Raw genomic sequence first — 22,407 nt, 5'->3', positions numbered from 1 at the left:
CGGAACTGGGGGAGGGGAGTATCCAGAGGGGCAACATGCGCTGTTAATGTAACAGCAGCTCCCGGTGGCCAGGGGTCTGTATATTCTTCTTGTCACACATCTGGAAGGAGAAAAGAGGAAAAGAAATTAGGATAGTTTCCTGACGAGTGTAGTTCAGATGGGACTTTCAGAACCATGAGGTTTTCATGACAGGGGTCAGCGACAGTTAATACAGGATAAAATAGCAGAAGCAACATGTTATCTTGAACACATGGATGCCATATGCATCCTTTTTCCCAATTTCTGACACGCTCTATGGCCTCCCTCACCATGATGTATAGAGTTTCCTCCTGTATTGGATTGTCTTGTCTTTGAAAAAGAAAGAATAAAAAATGAATTACCTTAGATTACCAAGATATGCAATAATACACACTTCACTAAATATAGCCCATAATAGGAAGTGATGATATTGTAATCAACAGGCAGCATGAAATGCCCAACCTCATATGGGTCAGTTGCCAATCAGTGGCTTTTATGATGCTTGGAGTTCATCGACAATATTGAAATGAGACTAACCATATCATTGAATGAATGCAATGTACTTCTGGTTGGGATCATGTACAATTGGGAAATCCAGGCTGCTGACTCATTATTCCTCAAGGCTGATTGTCTGATATTGACTCAGGGAATCTGCATTGCTTCACTTGCTGAGTCATGCCTTGCCCACTGCCTATGCTCCTTCTGGTTGAACTCCCTATAGTATAAAGGGTTAACAGATGGGATATGCTAATGTATCACGTGGATGATGATGTACCACTGACATTAGTCAGTAAGGTGTTAGATTCGGGCAGGTCGGGTGGGCAGGCACTGAGACCCCCCCACCCCGGTTCTCGGATGGGTGCCTCACGGTCCTCCTGGAGGAGGTGGCTGGCAGGAGGGACACCCTTGTCCACAGAGATGGAAGGAGGGGGGGGCCCACTGCGCCCGACGGGGAGGAGGTGGCTGTGCTGGTCAGCAGCCACGGTGTTGTGCAGCGCACATGGGCGCAGTGCCACAAAAAGTTAAACAACCTGCTGCACTCGGGAAGGGTGAGTACCGTGTTGGCATGGATCAGTGTGTTGAAGTGTTAAGGTCTGGTCGTTCCCCCCATGGAGCTCAGGGGTGTTAGAGTCTGAGTGCCAACTGTCAATGACACCGGAGCTGGCCAAGGGGGTGAGCTCTGGCTGCCTGGACTAAGTGCCTTGCGGTTGAGGGCTACAACTCGGATGTGCCCTGCGAGGTGTTCCTCAGGTGGGGTTGGCCAGGCGGCAGTAGCGCTGCAGGGGTGGTGTAGTATAAAGAGTTAATAGATGGGATATGCTAATGTATGATGTTGATGATGATGTACCACTGACATCAGTCAGTCGTGTGTTGACTCTCAAAAGGGAGGTTGGAATCATACCTAGGAGTAACGTGCCTACTCTATAACCTGCTCAGAAGTAGCACTAATAAACAAGTGGTTAAACAGATACCAGAGTATGTCTACAATCTGCCTGCCCATCAATTCCCATGCCTAGAGTCCAAGGTAGAAGGACCATCCCAGAATTTTCCCGATTGCGATATCAGAATCCCATGTTGACCTTGAATAGCTCTAACTTCTCCTTCCCTGCTTGACTTCATTCTACCTATACATGATAGAACTCTTTGCTTCAGAGTTTGCTTCAGGGATTAATCAATACTCCTCTGTCCTTTCAGGAGAAGATGACCCATAACAACATTGAAAGGCCACAGACAGCGGAGGGCCGTCGAACCTCCTAATCCTATCCAGATTTGAGCAAGATGCCTTAGAGCTAGAGAGGTGCCATGCACCTCGATCAACCTGCTGCGAGAGGCTGGGGTGTTGGACGAAGGTGAGAGTGCAGTGCACAGAGGTGAGAGTTTCGAATGGTGCAAACATTCTTGTGTAGTCTCATCATTGATGGGAACCTCAAAGCTGGATTCCCCATTGATCATTGAAAGACGATGGCACCATGATGCAGATCTCCATTGTCTCACAAGGGTGCCTGGCATGCACAGTGACAATGTAATGACTTAAACTAATGACATGTTGTTGTTCTCTCTTACATTCGCCAGGTCAATCGCAGGACCCCAAGGAGCCACCCCTGATGCCAGAGGACCACCAGGCTTCACATGCACCTGCGTCACACCCGCCCTTTGAATCAAGCATCAGCTCAGATGCCAGCATCTCGGTGGTATCCTCGGTTAGAATGTTAGAGGACAGCGGTGAGGGCACTTCAAACTCGCTTGAGGAGCAGGCAGAAGCAGAGAGTGCCCATGGCGCCGGCAATCGGAGGACTGCTGGAGACCAGGACGATGCTCAGTCTAAGGCAGATGATGAAACTCTGGAATCATCCATTAGGCGGCAGATGCTGGATGTCCAGCGGGATGTGGAGGAGGATCTGGCAGAGATCCATGAGGGTATGCGTGCCATGGTCTCTGTTTTGGAGGAGCCCATGCAGAGCATGATCACTGCGTTGACCCTCATGGCCGAGCGCACTGCCTTCTCCATTGAGAGAGTGGCGACTCTTATGGAGAGGCAGCTCCAGGGACAGAATCAGGGGTTCCTGGGGTTGCACTTGGACCTGCCATCCCTCACACAGGCACTGACCTCAGGTGGTCAGTGCTAGTGTGGGAGATGGATGAGAAACCTAATATCCCAGCTAGGTGTCTGTCCACCAATGGCGAGCAGGGAGGTCCAGAGTGACCTCATGTTGGTGCACAAGCTGCTTGTCATCTCTGTGGGCTCCTCTAGGGTGCTCTGGATGATGGCAGCTGCTCTCCAGCCCTCTGTCAGTGACCATGGCATCTGATGAGGCTGTAATGTCTGGGGAGATGCCAGCCATGGCACTGGCCACTCCCTCCCAGGCGGGGCCAGCACAGGCTCCACTAGCAAGAGGACAATTGCCAAGGTCATCAAGGCCAACAAGACACTAGAGTCAGCAGGCTGCCTCCAATGCCGGTCCCAGTGAAGGGTGGGGCACCAAGACGTAGCACTCGCAAGCGTAAATTTAAGGCACCATGAGCACAAGAGGGACTGGTCATGGTTATCTTCCATTGTGTAATGTTTTGTTTATGTTTTCTGATCTGCAAATTAAGACCTGAGAGGTTGATGTTAAATTTTTTGGATTGCCAGAATGAAATAAATTTTTGTTTTGTCCGAATGGCCTGAGTAAAGTTCATCTTTGTATTTTCTTGGTGCAGGGTACGCCAGTATGTAATGCTGGACGTGAGAGGCTCTAAACATTATTGCACAGGCACTGAGTGGACTTTGGGTTCAAATGAAAGGGTCATTTCAAACATTCGGGATGGAGGCGGCAGCCCTGGCATGAGGAGGAAGCAGATCTTTGGCAGCCTCGCTGAAGGAACGTTTGATCAAGGTGTCCCTGCCTCCCTAAAGGATCCAGAGGTCTGCCTCCACACCCTCAGCATTCTCCTCACCATGTTCCTCTGCCTCACTACTGGATTCATCCTCTGTGGCCTGTGGAGCTGCCTCGAGATCCTCTTCCTCCGGTGGGTCCCCCCTTGCCAGTGCCAGATTGTGGAGAGCGCAGCATGCAACCACTGTCAGTGACACCTGTTCTGGGGGGTATTGTAGTGCACCCCCTGAACAATCCTGGCATCGGAAGTGCATCTTGAGAAGACCTATTCTTTCTATCACCGCACTTGTGGAGGCATGTCTCCTATTATAACACTGCTCTGCCTCTGTTCTTAGGTAATGGAGAGGTGTTATAAGCCACATTTTCAACAGATAGCTCTTGTCACCCAGCAGCCATCCATCCAGTTGGGCTGGAGCACTGAATATCCTTGGCACCTGGGAATGTCCGATGATATAAGCGTCATGGGAGCTACCAGGGTAACTTGTACAGACTTGCAGAATCTGCATCCTGTGGTCACAAACTATCTGGAAGGTAATTGGATGGAATCCCTTCCTGTTGACGAAGGCACCTGGCCGACCCGCTGGTACCTTGATGGCCACATGTGTGCAGTCGATTGCACCCTGGATGCGGGGGAACCCAGCGATTGCTGCGAAGCCTCTGGCTCGCTGTGTCTGGCTGGCCTCTTCTGTACAGTAAAGAATAAAGATCATTACACCTGATCAGAGCTTCTGTCACCAGCCTGACGCAACTGTGGATAACTGATTGAGACACTCCACAAAGAACTCTCCTGACCCCTGGAAAGAGCCAGAAGCATAGAAGTTGAGAGCCACTGTGACCTTCAGAGCCACTGTCATGGGGTGTCCACCCACACAGTCAGAGCTGATTTCAGGCCCAATCATCTGACAAATGGAGGTCACTGTCTCCCTGGAGAGGCGGAGCCTCCTTCAGCATTGCACCTCAGACATATTGAGGTAGCTGCATCATTGCCTGTAAACCCTGGCAGCAGGATAGTGGCGTCTTCTGTGGCCCCTTCTGCCTTGGACTCCCTTCTGGCCCTGCGCCCCTTGTGCCTGCACCTCTCCTCCCACAAGTCCCTCCCCTGGAAGCTGCACTGGGACACCCGGCCTCCTCTCCCTTCTGCCCCTCCCTTCCTTCTCAGAGGAGGTGCCTCCAGCAGAGACCACGCTCCCCATTACCAGGGTCACAGAAGGCTGTCTGTAAGGGTCCACACGGTCAAAATCCTCCGTGGGCCTTGGAGACACCAATGAGTCCTGAAATGAAGCCTGGAAATGCTAAGAGTGAAGCTCAGAATGGAGATGAAGCTGTCAAGTTCAAATAAGCAACCAGCAGCAAACTATCCCCTAAACTCCACACCACTCACACTGGCAATGCTGCTGACCCTTCTTACCCCACCCTTGGATGAGGCTTTGCAAAATATGGGCTGCCCGCCTGCCCATTTTGCCCATGTGACGGGCGTGAAGTTGCTTGGGCAACATAAAATCGGCTTCAATTGGGTTTTTAATGGCCTTAAGTGGCCTCTTAATTGATGGCAGGCAAGGCTCTGACTCCCATGTGTGCCTGCTGACCTGAAGGTTGCACATGTTTGGGATGACATTGAGACGCTCGTCCAACGTCCTCTCGTGCTATTTTACGCCCAGTCGGGTCGGGCATGCGAGGCATAAAATTCTGCCCAAGTTTAGTTTCAGCTGCATGGAGATCTACTCGTTTTTCTGTAATATGTAACATGCAAAATTGATGGACAGAAAAAGGCCATTTGGTTCATTAAGCCTGCCCCCCACTATGCAGTCCAGGGCATCATGTCTAAACACTTCCTCCCTCCCCACTCCCATCCCACAGCCATGTAATCCTTGGAAGATGCAAAAGTACAAACGCAAGTCAATAGGGCCAATAAGGGAAAAAATACTCTGGAAAATTTCTTTCTAAACCCCTCAGGTGATTGAAACCAATCCAGAAGATTGCATGGATGAAGTGTTATCTATAAAGAAACACATTACTGATTTCTGTCTCAGCAATGTCCAGCAACACTCCTGCAAGGCAAACTGAGTGTGACAAACTGTGAAACATCATTGCAAAGTCTCTGGGGAAAACTGGAAACAAAGGTGCTTCAGCAATGACTTTTTTCAAATGGGTTTATTGTTCGAGTTGCACAAAAACTGCGGACTTGCTCGGGCCATGGCCCAAGAAAGATGACATACAACTTTGTAGATAGATTCATTGTGCATCTCATACAGCCGTACTGTTTCTTAACACGCTGGTGAGGTTACTTGTTGGCAAGACCAGGATTATTCTTTGCCAGGAGTCACAGGTCACATTACAAGGAACCCTTGCCACTCACAGGCTTCCCTAGGTTTCCCTCTCAGTGACAGGAAGATGAACCCCTCAACTTCAACACAGTTTAACATTCCTGACCCCCACAACAAACAGGTGGATGTGTGAATTGGAACAGATGATGTACGGGACTGCACCTTGGCATGTACCAGGATGTCTGTGATCCAGGTTGCAGGCTCACCTTTAATCTGCTCCATGTATCCACAATTGACAGGACAGATTTCCATCCTCCACTGTACACAAGCTCTCCCCGTTCCCCTTACCTCCCAAACACTGCTCCAACCCAATGCCTACTACTGAGGCAGTGACTAACCGAATATTGTGCAGGCTTTGTCTGCATTTAGAAATGCGCCTAAAAATATGTATCGATTATCTCAATGTTGCATGATGGGAAAGTGTTTCTTTTCGCAAACTCCTGGCCAAAATGGAAGAATTGACATTCACTTATTCTTTATAGCTTCAGAAAAGATAATCTGTTCTTGCTATGACTGCGAATCAGGATTTCTAGAACGTGTCAGATTATATATCTTGGTCTACTTACCCAGAAAGGATAAAGAAATGTGGCAACTTTGAAAAATATGTTACATACACCAGTAAAGAGAATAACATACACACATCATCCTTTATCTCCCCACCATCAAAATGAGGCAATGTTGGCTATTTGTAAGCACTTGACCCTTGTGCATTCATACATTTCCACAGCTATAGAAAACTTTCAGGTCCAACTTAGTGGCTCCTTAGCAGGAATTTGTGATAAACTGACCAGTCTTTGCTCACTCAAACTGATTTGGCCTCTACTGCCCTCTGGTGCCCCCTAGCCTTGCTCCTTAATCCTTCAGACCTTGAAAGGTCTTTATTGAGTCTCTGCTGGAACACAGGACATTTGAATTACACAAGAGCTGTATTTTATACTCACAACCACAGATTCAAACCTGTTGCCAGCTGATCTGTTAATCACAAGTTCCATCTGAATTAATTAACCTTTAATTTGACCCAAGTTCCTTGGAAGAAAGGGCATGCTTGCCAGAAGTTACAGGCAGAGATGTTATCAGGGCTTAAAAATCACTGCCTGTACATGAGATCAAAGAAAACCCCAAACCCTTACACTGGTGATTAACGTTAATTAAATTAAATAAGTGGTATTTAGACTCCATTAGAGACTAAAAGGGAAAAAAAAGTCCATGCCCGAAACAAGACTTCATAATGCTCCAAGGTTCACATTGTAAAAACAAAACTCAGCTTTAAATATCATCCTCTGAACTTCAGAAGTCTGTTGATGATTTTTGAAGGTATATAAAACACTTGGAATTGTGCTCTATATATCATTACAGATTAGAACAGGTGACTGATCCACAGAATAAAACACAATGCAGTCAATTAAAATATGAATAACTTGCTCTCAATATTTTTTGATTGCTAAAGTTCCCCAATAATAAAAATGAAACCATTTACCACCAGCATTGTGGTTCCAATTACACTCTATCTATAAGCTCATCTATTTATAAGTTGATTACCTTGTTAAGTTTAATCAATAATAGAATTATGAACTGGCACATGTAAATTGTAATCATCATATAACACAATGGTATGAACACTCACAGATGAGACTAAAAATAAGGCAGCTTAATGAAACAACGCAAATGGGCCAGTGAACATGCCAATGGTATAAATTCAATTAAATATTAATAAACTATATACACGTATGTAATTCATTTTTTTTACTGCATAGGATGAAACTTTCACAGTTACTGTCCCGTCTGCGCAGCTACAGCATGAATATGCATGAAATTAGATACGACAGTGCTCAGTCCATTAATAATCTTGTCAACTGACTTGTGCAAAGTTTCAGCTCCTTGCCTCCAATGTGCTCATTCTCCAAGTGACAAGTGGGGGAGAAAAAAAAAAAGCCATGTTTTCATTGGGATTAAGTGGCTGAAAATTTGGGTGGATTTTCAGATATAGGAAGAAAGCAGCAATGAATGTAGAGTCTTGTTGCAAAGCAGAAAGCAGTGGGTGTAATGGTATGTGCACTGACCTTGAGGAGGGACTGTGGTAGCCTGCTTTCGTAGGTAGCAGTTGCACAGAGGTTTGGGTTACAGCCTCTCTAGTCATCCATCATCTAAGCCTATTCTCCTCTTTGACAGCTTAGTACAAGGCCTGACATTTGACACCAAGACCCCAGGAGCAGACCCAACTGGGGCCCAGGGAGTTTGAAAAAAAGGGAACGTACACAGGGAGCTATTAAAATAAGAAGGAAATGCATTCTCAAATTGAGCATAAACCACAACAACATTTGAAATCTAAAACTGCATGGTTAACCATCCTGAATTCTAAGGGAAAGTATAATTAGATTCATGTGGAACTGTGTATGGTAGAAGCAGAGAATAGGGGAACTCTCTCGGCGTGACACCACTACCCAGTGCATTTGCTGGTTTCACAATGACAAGTGATATCCCCCTTTTTAATATTCTGGTGTAAGTTGAAGAATTTGCATGCTTCAATGAAGAGAAGAGCCAAGCACAAAGGAGAACTGATGCAAAGTTTTTAAGCAGGGGCTTAACAATTAACACATCTCAATGGCCTTACATCAAGTAAGATAGTGAGACATAGAGGGAGAAATAAAAAGAGAGAGGGCTGTCCATAGCCCAGTGGTATGTCTGGTTGATTTTATTAGAGATTTTTCTTCAGCACTTTCACGGATTGACATCGGGGAGGAAGTCACATGTCGAGACAGATAACATCTTATTGCTGGCGAAAGGGTCTATTCAGACTTATATGTTAGTTCGTTGATAACTTATTCTGCATTGCCTGGGACTGAAAGATAGACATTTCTCCTTTTATCTCCTTACACTTGCTCCCTGCATATTAAAACCCTACAGTGACACAGATACATCTCGTCACCCAGACACATAGGACAACGTGCTTACAGTTCATGTAACTGAAGCCAGGATCCTTAAAGGTGATGTAAAAACTGAAAGCCTTCTGTTATTAACATATGTACATGTTCCATTCATCTCAAATCCAATTATAATTTTAACCAAAGATTGATTGTTTTATTTTAATAAAGAGGCTATGTGATATATACTGACAATGACGTGTTAGAATACTTACTGTGCTGTGGTGTTTAACTAAATACTGAGACCAATGAAGAGAGTGGTTCTTATTTGCATCCACTGCAGTAAACAGGGATTTAGAACCTTGCATAGGCCAGCTTGTCTTCCCTTATGTGCTGTTCTTTCATTTCTCAGTCAGATTATGAGGAGACGCAAGAAGTGTAAATGTATATTGAGCCAAAGAGGCGCAGTTACTATAAGAAATGTTAATACATATCCTTCTCAAGTTCATTCCTGCAGGCAGCTGAAATCTTTTGTATTTATTAAATGAAATGACTTTGTAATATTTCTAACAGGTTTGGTCACAGAGGTTTATCTTTATATGAAATTAAAATGCACTACTCATAAATTTGTGAATGATGGCAAACAAAATAAATAATGGAAGTTTTAATGGAGCATGCTAGCCAAAAATTATGTCCCCAGGCATGTGACTGCGATTTCCTACATATGTAAAAGAGCATCATTGCCATAAAAATGAGAAGACAAATCTTGTTCTGTATAACCGCAAAATATAGCTATCTAATTTACATCAAAGTCGTAATTTACCTGGAATACAATTATGTCATAGAAATGCCATTATATGTGATGTCACCATGACACATATCACATCTGCTCTTCTCATCACCCCACCCTGCACATGAATAGCCGCCACTAAATATAAATTTACTCTCAAAATAGGCACAGAAGTGGGGATGTTCACTGATGATTGTACAATGTTCAGTACCATTTGCAGCTCCTCAGATACTGAAGCATTCCATGTTCATATGCAGCAAGACCTGGACAACATTCAGCTTGGGCTGATAAGTGGTAGGTAACATTTGCAGCACACAAGTGCCAGGCAATGACCATCTCCAACAAGAGAGAATCTAACTATCTCCCCTTGACATTCAATGGCATTACCATTGCTGAATCCCCCACTAACAACATCCTGGGGGTTACCATTGACCAGAAACCGAACTGGAACAGCCATATAAATACTATGGCTACAAGAGCAGGTCAGAGGCTGGGAATTCTGTGGTGAGTAACACATCTCCTGACTCCCCTAAGCCTGTCCACCATCTACAAGGCATAAGTCCAGAGTGTGATGGAATACTCCCCACTTGCCTGGAGGATTGTGGATCCAACAACACTCAAAAAGCTCAACATTATTCAAGACAAAGCAGTCCACTTGATCTGCACCCCATTTACCAACTTAAACATTCACCCCCTCCACCACCGACACATAATGGCAGCAGTGTGTACCATCTACAAGATGCACTGCAGCAACTTACCAAGGCTCCTTCGACAGCACCTTCCAACCCCACAACGTCTACCACCTAGAAGAACAAGACGACACATGGAAACACCACCACCTGCAAGTTCCCCTGCAACTCACATGCCATCCTGACTTGGGAATATACTGCCGTTCCTTCACTGTCGCTGGTCAACATCCTGGAACTCCCTTTCTAACAGCACTATGGGTGTACCTACACCAGATGGACTGCCGCGGTTCAAGAAGGTGGTCATTTAGGGATGGGCAATAAATGCTGACCTTGCCCACATCCTGTGAAAGAATAAAAAAAGTAATCATTTTTTTCATATAATAATAATTGCTTTTGTATAGCACCTTTATATTAAAATGTCCCAAATTCCTTCACAGTAATTTCTTTTAAAAGTGCAATTGCTAAAAATAAAACTCCATATTTTGTACCTAACTCCCTCCATCTCTTTAACGATCCCTCAAACTAAGATCTACGGTGTGTGATATCAGTGTCCTGTTTGGCTCTATATATACTCAAAAGTCACATCCTCATGACCACTAAGGCCACCCCTTTGCATCCCACATCTCTGCCCATACCTCCTCCGCATTAACACTCTAATGTTTATCCACGGATCACTGGGGTAATCTTAATTTTTGGTGACAGTGTGCAATGGAAATTGGACCTGTCGCCCATTCCCCTGAAATTTCCATTGACCTCAATGTCAAATACATAACACAATAAAAAAATAGATTCATATCTAGCAATTCAACTCAAAAATATGCTCCTACCAAACTGAAACAAACCAATACATTTGCATATATTTCTGTAATTTGTTTCATTATTGCTTCTTCCTTGTCTCCTCCCTCAGCCGATTAAATACTGGCTCTGACTAAGAGGAAACAAAGAGCTGGAAACAGAATCATGGGCTTCAGTCAGCGCCATCCTCAAGGCATCCTGGAAAGCGATGAAAAGTGGTCCGGGATGACCAGCTGTTCTTTAAGGGGAAATGCCTCACTTCAGCTAAGGTGCTTACAGTATGGGAAACCTTGGACATTGTATAGACAAACCTCATTTAATATCGCAACTTGCCACCCTGCATCTAAAAAACAGTTTATAAACAGATATATGGTTGCTGCCATCAGTCCCACTGTGATGTGACCTTCTTATCTTAAAGGAAATATAATTTTTAGAAATGGACAGCAGTTCTGAAATGATCTGAAATTAACAGGCAGAATTTTACGGTCCTGTTTCAGTGGGGAGGGGGCCGTAAAATGCAGCGAGCCATTATAAACCCCCTTGACGTCAGCGGGAATGTAAAATCCCACTGTTGTAAAATCCTGTCCAATAAGTTTTTGAATGATAAAGATCAATTTTGATTGGGATTGTGGGTTAGTCACCTTTGGCTTGCTATCTCCAGTGGTTAAACCCACTGACGTAACACAAATTCACTTAATTGAACCTCAATTTTAACCTAATCTGCTTCCTGGGAGTCAATGAAGCATAAAATGGGTCAGGGAGTAAAACCAGCATCCAACACGAACCAGTATTGTTCCTGCCGGGTGTATCAAGTTAAAATTGGATCTTTGCTGTATTCCTTCTCCAAATCTAATTAATTCTTCCGGCAAAGATAATTCCAAATATTCCTTCAAAACTAAATGTGCAAAATAGCAAAAAGCTCTAACATACAGATACAGCTTTCTGAGACAAGTCTGTCTCATATATTTGGGAGGTGATGAATGGGGTGGGTGGGTGAGCATAGGTCGGGTGGGGAAGAGCAGGATTTGCTTTTTCGTGACTTCCAGAAGCATTATTTGCAGAATAGCTCCATTTACAAAACGATAATACATTTGAGTATTAAAATAACATTCAGTTGAAATGTACACAACAGATGAGTGTAGCTTGTCTGATTCAGTGCAGGCTGCTTCCTATAGAGACAATGTAAAAACATTGTAACCTGCGAGCACGAGAACTCAAACAAGCTGCAAACCCAAAGCTTATTTGGGCAACCCCTGGATTATTCCATTTTATCTGAATTTGACCCAGTTTAGACACTATGAAATATGCCTGTAACTTTAAAAATAAACCCATGACACCATTTTCATGTTCCTCTTTCCCTTGTGTTCCCCTGTGCACATGTAGCTATTTTTCATGTCCTGCCACATCATTCCCCACTGGTCTGGCAGTTACAGGACTGGGGGTTGCTTGTGTCTTTTTATGTAGTTATTGTTTCTTGACTCTATTCTATTTTTTACTCCATTTCCTGATGGTCTTATGATGGGTATGTGGCCTTGCTCTCTGACCACCTTGGTAGCCTCATTGAACAGTGGAGAGCAGGGGCAAGGAGAGGGGAAGGTTACTGATGATAGTTGCAGTAGATGTGCATCCAACCCTTTGAGAAGATATATCCGGATTATATTACAGTCAAGTAAAACATAGACACTTGTTTTGACTATCATCATTTGTCTGTCTTTAGTTTCCAAATAACAGAAGTATAGAAATGACACCTAAAGAGTTTTTTCGACTCCTGCCTACCCACAATAGCCACATGAGCTTTACTTGGCGATATCAACTCGTAGTGGTGATATCATATTGCGGAGTTGCTTGTCCCTTATCTTATTTTCCAACAATGGAGCAGATAAATCACATCCCTGGGGTGGTAATGTACCCCAAGACGTTTCAACATTAATCCACTTACCTCTTCATAAACAGTAAAATCACTAAAAACAGACAGCATCATAAACATGGTGTAACTCAGTCTGTTTCAGTGTAACCGTGTTTTACAGAATTGTACTTAACTTTCTTTATTTAGTATCTATTTGGTTAGAATATTACACTGTTAGTCAATGAATGGATCGTTCACTCAAGCCAAAAATGACCCATTCCTTTCTAAACTGATGTCCGCTCCAGGTGCAGGTATTTTAAATTCAGACTGAATCAATTATAAGATAAACTTGGCTGAAGTCGTTAGTTTGGATCAACAGTCACTGTAATTCAATTTCAAGTCTAATTAAAGATCTTTGTTATTCTGCAGGGATGGAGGACATAACATAATTAAAACTACCAAGAAAGCAGATCAGTGCCTTTACTGATAGTGACAGATATGCAAATCCTTTGCAATCTTTATAGTAATGATGATTTTACAGAATGTTAACACATTTGCCTTTGGATATCATTCAGTTATTTCAACAGCAGAGCAATTTTGAAATGTGTGGGTGGAAACCACAAGGAAGTGGATATTGCCTCACGAGACTTATAGAATAACCTCAGGGACAACGTGTGAGAGATGGTGGTAGGCCAGCAAAAGTTAGTCTCTAAACAAATGATACAAACACCTAGAGAAACTCTGAATCAACCCATACCACACCAAATTAGTCCAAAATAATGATCCTGTGGTCTTTGCCAATTTTTGCTTGCAGGTGCTGGCTGCTGGCATTGTACCAAGTGTGTTGCACACCATAACAACAACAGGACATTGAGACCTCTTGTGATTTTACAATAAATAGAGCTTGAAATGGATTTGATAGAGAAAACCTCATTAAAAATCCCACTTTTGATCCATTTCAAATTGACTTGTACTAAATAACAACGTGCTTGATCAATCTGCCAATATTTTTGCTATGAATCAATGCGCTTTAACAAGAAAAGCATGGCTCAATCAAGCCTGAATAGACAGGGACCTTCAAATAATCTGATACGAAATAGGTGCAACCAGAGCTGTAAAATATAATTGCACTGTAAGCTAATATAGCCACAGATTTTCTTGAAACTTGAGTAAAAATTATGTTATGCATAAACAGCACTCTTACCACACTGGTAGCTTGTAGAGCATTGGATTAAGCCAGAGACATTTCCAATTATTCAGCACTGAAGGACTTGTTTGCTTTTAGCATTGCGAGCACTTTCACCTCTCAGCCACAGAGCTCGGGGTTCAAGTCGCACTCCGAGACTTGAGCACGAAAATCAAGGTTGACACTTCAGTGCAGTCCCTGAGTGAGTGCGACACTGTCAAAGAGGCGGCCACCAAGTCAAAAAAAACAGATGATCTGATCATTACCACATGGTTGTTAGTGGGAGCTTGCTGTATGCAAATTAGCTGCCGCATTTTCTACATTACAACTGTGACTACAATTCATAAGTACTTAATGGACTGTAAAGCACTTTGAGGTGTCCAGTGGTCAGAAAAAGCATTATATACAAATACAAGCCTTTCTTTTATTTCTTTAATCGTGTAAGGTTTCTAAAATATTCCTTGAAACATTTTGTAAATGTTATATGAAAGAAAAAGGGATAAATAGTGGCCAGGTCAGCATGGAGGACAAGCATGTTCTGAAATGAAATGCTAATGGAGCTGGTGTCCCTCTAAGCTGTTTCATTGACCATGTTAGGCAACTACACAGAGCTAACCCGATGTGCCTAGCCTCGCCTAAATTGATTTATTTCAAAGCCTGTATTTTTGTTTCAATTTACGCAAAAGAGATGGGGCGACATCCTGTTCATTGATGGTTTCACAATTTGTTTTCGTGGGACAAACTTCAATTAGAATATAGCACTACTGAATGTTTTTAATCTTTCCCTTCTCCTCTTAACCCTATTTGCATCAATTCAGTACAGTGACTCTCGTCTCACTGGTAGATGGTAGTTAAGAGTCTGCATGGCCCTAGTGCAAAAGCAAATCCTTGGAGTGTCCCTGTGCCAATGCAAAATGGGATAGAAATGATTGTCAGCAATATTATCATAATAAAGCTTAATGCGCTCATATAAGATTCCTCTGTTATTTTAATGTACGCTCCCTTAAAATAGCAATACAGAGCTTTAAGAGTAAAGTACACTAAGACAATAATTTCTACTCTGGTAGGTTTTATGCCAGGATTTAATGAGAACTTGTGCCTTTCCTCTGACAAAAACTAGGCTCACTGCTTTCTAGAATGATCAGCATTATGTTTTCCTTTATAATATCACTTAAATATGAGATCTCTTTGTCAGGAACTATGCAGCAGAGATTTACTATTCCTGTAAAGCATTGTCTGGGTACAACACAAAGAGGGAAATTGGGTGGTGGAATTCAATGCTCATAACAGAGCTTGTCAGAAGCTCTACCCATTATTAAATGGATGGAAAAGTAGCCAGGCACCATTATGCAAGCAGGCTCCTATTTGATTTTCCTCTATGTGCTCAAATGATAATTCATGCCTAAGTACAATCAGAGAAAAGTTGACACCTCAATATCTTTCAGTTCCCTGAAGATCCAGTGTTGTCTTGTTTTCATCAGTGTGTTCAAATATGCCAAAATGCTCCTTCAATGTCTTGAGAACTTTGAGGATATTTCTGCTCAAATTAAAGAAATAAGATAGGGGCTCCCCTGATGATGCGCTTTTTTAAATTCTTTCATGGGATGTGGGCGTCACTGGCTTGACCATCCCTAACTACCCTTGAGAAGGTGGTGGTGAGCCGCCTTCTTGAACTGCTGCAGTCCATGTGGTGTAGGTACACCCATAGTGCTGTATAAATGCATGGCCTAATTAATCACCAAGCCAAATTGACTGGGAAATTCCCACATTCATTGTGCGGCTAGCTGATATCAACCACGGCCGATTCTATCAATTTAGCCTAGGAATTCTAAGGAGGGCAAAATAAAATGTCATGGGCCCTGGCAACTGGTCACCACCCAGTAACATTGCAAAAGTGAGTATATCGACATTGCGCCTCTGGCAATCTCCCACCAGAAAACCCCAATGGAAATTCCAGGTAGGTTTGTTTTCCCTGATGGCCAATGTTTTAGGCATAAAATGTTACATTTGGACTAACCGTGGGAAATGAGTGAGTGAGGGGAGGCGGCGGCATAATGGTATTGTCACTGGACTAGTAGTCCAGAGACCCAAGGTAATGCTCCAGGAACCCGGGTTCAATGGTGAAATTTGAATTCAATAAGCAATCTGGAATTAAAAGTCTAATTATGACCATAAAACTATTGTCGATTGTTGTAAAACTCCACCTGGCTCACTAATGTCCTTTAGGGAAGGAATCATCTTTCCCTTACTTGGTCCGGTCTACATGTGACTCCAGACCCACAGCAATGTGGTTGACTGACAAATGCCCTCTGAAATGGCCAAGCAAGCCATTCAGTTCTCAATGGCAATTAGGGATGGCAATAAATTCTGGCCAAGCCAGCGATGCCCACATCCCATGGATGAATAACATAAATTATACAAAGATTTACATGGTACATAGGGTGGATTGGATCCCACAAGTCATATTTTGATGTTGATTTCCTAATTGCTTGACCTAGATGGAGAGCACTAGTCATGAAATTTCAGTCATACAGCCTCTTATTTTATCTCCTTCTAAATAGATGGAAGATTAGGAATTGTGCACCTACAATCTCCACACCAACACTCCCGGCAAAGACCATTCTATGCAAGGAGCACCTAACCAGAGTGTCATCCCTTCATTGTTTTTTTTTCTCGATTGTTCAGTAAGAGACCATGCTATTTCAGCTTGTCACATACATGCAATTAACATTGTTCATTCCTACAATTCTTCACGCCATGAGTTCACAAACTTGGTCAGGTCATTGGGTGAATTGAAGAGTGGATAGATGATGGTTTTCTGCAGATAAGGAGCAAAAGTACTGAACAAGTCTTCAAAGGGTTAAGCTAGTACTTGGTGGAGCCTGAAGGATAAAGGCTGCAAAGTTATCTTCAGAATGAGGCATCTTACTGGGTCATTTCAATAATAGAGAAAATATAATAAGAAAAGGGGAAGATTCTGCATTCAGCTGCAAACTGAAGAAACACTAATGTTAAAATAAACTTTCAATTGTCAGCGGCAAATACAAATACATTTTCAGCCTCAGTATGACTCCATGTTGCCTCTTTTTATACTTTTACCTGTGTCTGTCTTAACAGTCCAAGTTTTGCTGGAGTGGAGGATCTCACATTGTGTCCCATTCATCACACTTTTGTCCCTCACCCTTCAACTTGAAAATATTTTGCGCTATCAATTGCTGGAAGTGCGCGTTGATAATGGCAGCGGGGCATCTGGGACCTTGGTGAGTCATGGGACTATAGTCAATCTCCTTAACCAATGAGATTTAAGTATTGAGAAAGAAAAGAGGAATGATGGGAATCAGATGAATCGAGAGAAGAAAGAGGGAGAAAGGAAAAATATGAAAAACAATTATAAAAAATTTAAATTTTAAAAACAATTTACTCCCTGTAAGAAGGAGACTCCACAATTTCAATGGTTCCATTTCTGGGTTGGTGAGGTTGACTAGCCTTGCAAGAGCCTAAATCTCAACTAAAATGTTCCTTACACTGTTAAGTACCAGCCCTAACTTTCAGTGGCAAGTTTAATTCATTTTAACAGTGCAAATGCAGCAATTTCTGGGAACTCGCCAGAAGATTGATGACAAGCTGCCATTTTGGTGCAGCTAATGGCAGAGTGACACAAATTGCTCAACAATTTGTGATCATTCCCAATTCCTGAGCAATGTTCCCTAGAAAATGCTACTGCACAGCCAATTTTTTTCAACTTGTAGTGCTTTCAAATATTTCTGCGTTGCTCACAGGTCTTGTATTTAACACAGAGCAAGGCTTGCATGGTACCTTCTAGACTCTGTGGCCACGCATGTATAAAGCTTAGCGGGAACCTGGGAACCTTGCTCATGAAGTATATCTTCCTGCCCACAAACTACTGGGTTATCACACTCATAACTCCATGCACATTTAACTCGTCATTAATTTCCCTGCAAATTCTAGGCCGGTAGATTTTTTTTAAAAAAGCATTTGACTGGATTTAGGATGTTTGTTACAATTCTATTTTACATGCCTAAAACATTTAATAATTTAAAAACCATGTAAGATGGGAAACGTAGAAAAAGAAATCCAGTGAAATTTTAAAATATCCGTCTGGTCCCGAATGCAGTTACTCTCCCAAGGTAAATGCCTCTCTGTGAAAGAAATGCTGTGTACATTTTGTGTCATCAGTACAAGCACCTCTGCAGATACATCCATTAGATCATGTCCTGGTTTGGACCTAAATCAACGAACTACAAGCAGCGCCATATGGTTAATTTTTAAGCTGGCTGATCTTGTGTTTAATAATAAAGTGGGAGGCCGGGAACAGTGAAGGCTGTGTCTAAAGGGCAGCGCATCATCTTATTAGTCGAAAGTGACTTAATTGGGAGGAGGGGGAGGGGGGTGGGGTGATGGGGGAGATCTAGTCATTGCGTGCCAGCCACATTATCCTCTCCAGTGACTTCGGCAATCTTTGTAACAAATTGTGCTCATTCAGTGGGCAAACTGCAGTCGCACAAGTCCTGCCAGGAACACTGGTGCAAAAGATCATCTACTCTGTGAATCAAACGCATCCCTCTTCATTCCTGCTATTAGCCTTTCCAACAAAGCTGCATTTGTTAGGTCACTGTCCAGTTCTGTATTTTTGAGGCCAGGAGAATGTGATTTAATTTGCTAGATCTTAATATGCATTAAAATCAAAATCCTCCCTGGCTGTCAGTCTCATCTTTCTATCTTATCTTTTTTCCTGCCTGCCTCTTTGTGCTTATCCATGTTCTCATTTTCGTTTCTCTTTCCTTCCTTTTATTTCTCTCTCCTTCCTTCCCTCCCTCGTTCAGACATTGTGTATATATAAACCTCACAGATGAAACTCCATAGATTTTCGTCTTGCCGATAGGGTACTAAGGAAGTCAGACAGATAACAGGCTGCCATAAGCTCCACTACTGAAGCAGCTAATCTCAGCATGATGTTAAGACAGTGGGAGGCCATTTTCTCAGCAAATACTGACAGCTGCTTCATGCAAAAAAAAAGAGTCAAATCTATCTGCAGAGCATGAAGCCGAGAACGGGCAGGGTGAGAAGAGCAAGATTGATGGAGTTATGGTTGGCCTGTAAAGGGCAGCTGGGAGTGCAGGGAAATAATCAGGAAAGGGCGGCCAACACCAGCTCTCCGACGGGAAAAATGAATCCTGCACCTCAACATTATTAAGTTGTCAGGAGCAGTGATGATGAAAATCTGAAGGTCAGGCATAACAAGAGGCACCTTACAGGGGTCCTGACCTTCAGAAGTGCTATGTTCTTGTTTATCTGCACCTGACCTCTCTCCACAATTCTTCATTTGATAAGGGCTTGTTTTTTTTTCATAATCTGTATACCTAGTGATATTGGACTTCCTCTAAAACTGATTGCTGAGGCTCTGAGCTATGCACACAACAGGAGATAATAAACAAAAGGACACACAAGGGATGTGAATGGAGTACAATGGAGCTGGATAAAAGAAGGCATTCAGCAGATGAAAGATCTTAGTAATATGCTTTCAATGTACATCTGTTAGTAGATTCATAAAATAATGTTCAAACATAACATTATTCCAAATGAATCACTGGTTTCCCAGTATTAATAAGATTAATACGGTTGTGTATTTTGGGATCATTTTAATCATAATGGAAACAATTCTGGAGATTTCCTAATGGCCATCTGTGATGCTTCCATGCAGGTAGAGATTGAAACATCACTTCTGATTAGGGTACAGTGGATATTGTGGACTCTGCAAATGGCAGTGAACTTGTTTGTGAATATTTATAATAATGTTCAAACATCTGTGAATGAATATTCAAATTAGAAATTCATATTTGTTGCAGCCCTAACATATGAAAATACTGCCAACATTTCTGGCCTAACAGTAACGGAATACGTAGTTAGAATTAGAACCTTATATTTCAGGTATGAGTAAAAAGGAGCCCATATCATCTTCCCAAATGAAGTACAGTCAAAAACGCATTTCTAATTATTAGCTATTTCATGCTTCTAATGTGTTTTTGTTTCTCCTTTGCACCTTTTCTTTTTGATACCTGATGACCAATTTCTTAGCCTTGGATGAAAATTCATGTTGCCCTGATTATGTGAATAGTTCTGCTGATGCAAACGGCAATGAAATGGCCAGCGTTTTCCGGTTATTCGAGCCACATTCCAAATCCCTGACTAAATGAACTTTTCTAGGAGTATAAAAGGTGAACAGAATTCAAAATGTGTTAACACCTCCAACACGTTAATTAAGCACATCAAAGTGTTCCTATAAGATTTCCCCCCTCGAGTCCAGGCCTTTATTCATACTAGCTGATCTCCCAATACATTGCTCATGCTCAATTGCAGGATATGCTATTTCATTACAGTGTTGAGTTATTAAATGCACAATATATTTATTCTACCACTTAAGTGGAGCTGTATGTAATCCAGCCTGTTCCTTTAAAGCCTCAAGGTCTAATTTGTATAAATAGGCACGACCTAAAGTCAATTTAGGGAGGTGGGTCAATTGGCAGCTACTTTTAAATGTCTGGCTCCTCCCCAAGGGCAGAAAAACCAGCAGGAAATGGCTGTGTTTCCTTTCTCTTTGTTTTTTAAAAAAATGCTTTGCATCCACAACAAAATGTGGCACTTTGAAATGTGTTGGACATGAAACAGGCATGAGGCTGTCTATTTGATAGCATTGACTGTTTCTCAAAATGAGCTCCAAAGGATTCAGAATCAAAACTGGTCGGAATTAAATTTATTCTTTAATATTTGCAATTCTAATTTTCACAGTGATTGAATGGTTGCACTTCTCAAATTTCTTTATGCCGTGTCAGAAGGTACCCGTCTCTGGTTCCCCGGTACATCCTTCGTTATTTTGGGCTGGGCTGATTAACTTTTGGTGAAGGTGGGAGGGTGGAGGCTTGATTTGATCCCTGTCGGTTCTGAACTAGTTTCAGTTGTTCTAATACAAGAAATAACCCCACCAGAGACTGCAGGAACTGAGATCGGCATTCAAATCTGGGTGATCTAGTGCGGGGATATCATAATCCTGGCAATTTGGTGGGAGGGAGAGAGGCATCACACATGAGTTATAACTTTCCTTTGTGAGGAATATTTGATCACTTTATCTCACATCATGTGTGCTCTGTCTGAAGGCAGGTCCTGGGTTCGTTGCTTGCTGATACTTCATTGTGAGCTATTTTCTTGGCAGTTTTTGTTATGTTTTGACTATGGGTCACTTTGCTCGCGAACTGGTTGCACACTTATGTCGCCAGGTGAGTCGATTACAATATACGGCAAACACAGAGGCCAATATGAAATGAAGCACATACTTTTTATTTGCACAAACAACAGAGCATTAACATGATGTGTGCTCCTCCAGCCAGACCCTACTCTAGCCTAACATTTACATGGTAGCCTGCGCCACACAGCTATTGTGTCTTACAGTCACATGGTCAATCTGCTCACAGTCTCTTAAAGGTGTATTACCCCTCAGATTAGCACAGTTTGCTATTTCATTCCACTCTCAGAGGCAGGGCAAGGAGGCAGGTCCCAATGTCTACCTCAGATGCAATGGGAATTGAACACATGTTGTTGGTGTTATTCTGAACCTCACACTAGCCACCTAAGATAACCAGCCCACCGCCTTTTATCCAGAAGTAACAACATGCCTCTGTGTCCTCAGCAGCCTCATGGTATTATACATTTCATCTGATTTTCATTTGGAAAGTTACCTCCAGTAAGATTTACAGTCACTCATCTTTAGAATGGAGTATTGTACATTTTAGAATAAAAGGGTACACTTTATTTAATTTCACCTACTTTGTCAACTTGGTTCAATCTGCAGCTTCTCATGCGATCTTCTGACCCAGGGAAGGGGATAGGCCGAGTGGCTAGGGTGAGGGGGGTCGGGGGGGCGCATGTGGCTGTGGGAAAAGGGAGGAATGAGTGGCTGGGGGAGTGGTGGATGTGTGGGTTGGGGGAGGGGGATGAGTGGGTTGGGGGAGGGGGATTAGTGGGTTGGGGGAGGGGGATTAGTGGCTGGCAGAGGGGGGGAGTGGCTGGGGGAGGGGGGAAAACGGCTGTGGGAAAGGGGGGGGAATGAGTGGCTGGGGGGAGGGGGGAATGTGTGGCTGGGGTAGGGGGGAATGAATGGCTAGGGGGAGGGGGCGAGTGGCTGGGGGGAGGGTGGGATGAGTGGCTGGGGGAAGGAGGAGGCTAGTGGTTGGGGTGTGGTGAGTGGCTGGGGGGAGGGGGCGGGAGGTGCCGAGTGGCTAGGGGAAAGGGGTGGGGGGCCGCGTGGCTGGGGAAAAGGCGGGGAACGAGTGGCTGGGGGGAGGGGGGTATGAGTGGCTGGGGGGATGGTGTATGCGTGTCTGGGGGGAGGGGGAATGAGTGGCTGGAGGGAGGGGGGATCGAATGGCTGGGGGCAGGGCAGGATGAGTGGCTGGGGGGATGGTGTACGAGTGTCTTGGGGGGAGGGGAAATGAGTGGCTGGGGGAAG

General features: G+C 43.3%; 1 long non-coding RNA gene across 1 annotated transcript in view; it reads left to right on the top strand.

Moving 5' to 3' along the window:
- LOC144668186 (uncharacterized) overlaps positions 1–9,557 on the top strand; it is a 40,504-nt gene extending 30,947 nt beyond the window's left edge. The window contains exon 3 of the long non-coding RNA XR_013573445.1: positions 9,536–9,557. This is a non-coding gene — a long non-coding RNA (uncharacterized LOC144668186). The remainder of the gene's footprint in view (positions 1–9,535) is intronic.
- Positions 9,558–22,407: the final 12,850 nt, after the last annotated feature.

The sequence above is a fragment of the Cetorhinus maximus genome, chromosome 26 (assembly GCF_964194155.1).
Source record: "Cetorhinus maximus chromosome 26, sCetMax3.hap1.1, whole genome shotgun sequence".
NCBI classification, from domain to species: domain Eukaryota; kingdom Metazoa; phylum Chordata; class Chondrichthyes; order Lamniformes; family Cetorhinidae; genus Cetorhinus; species Cetorhinus maximus.
Note: the sequence above shows the minus strand (reverse complement) of the source record. Positions and strands in the feature narration are given on the sequence as shown.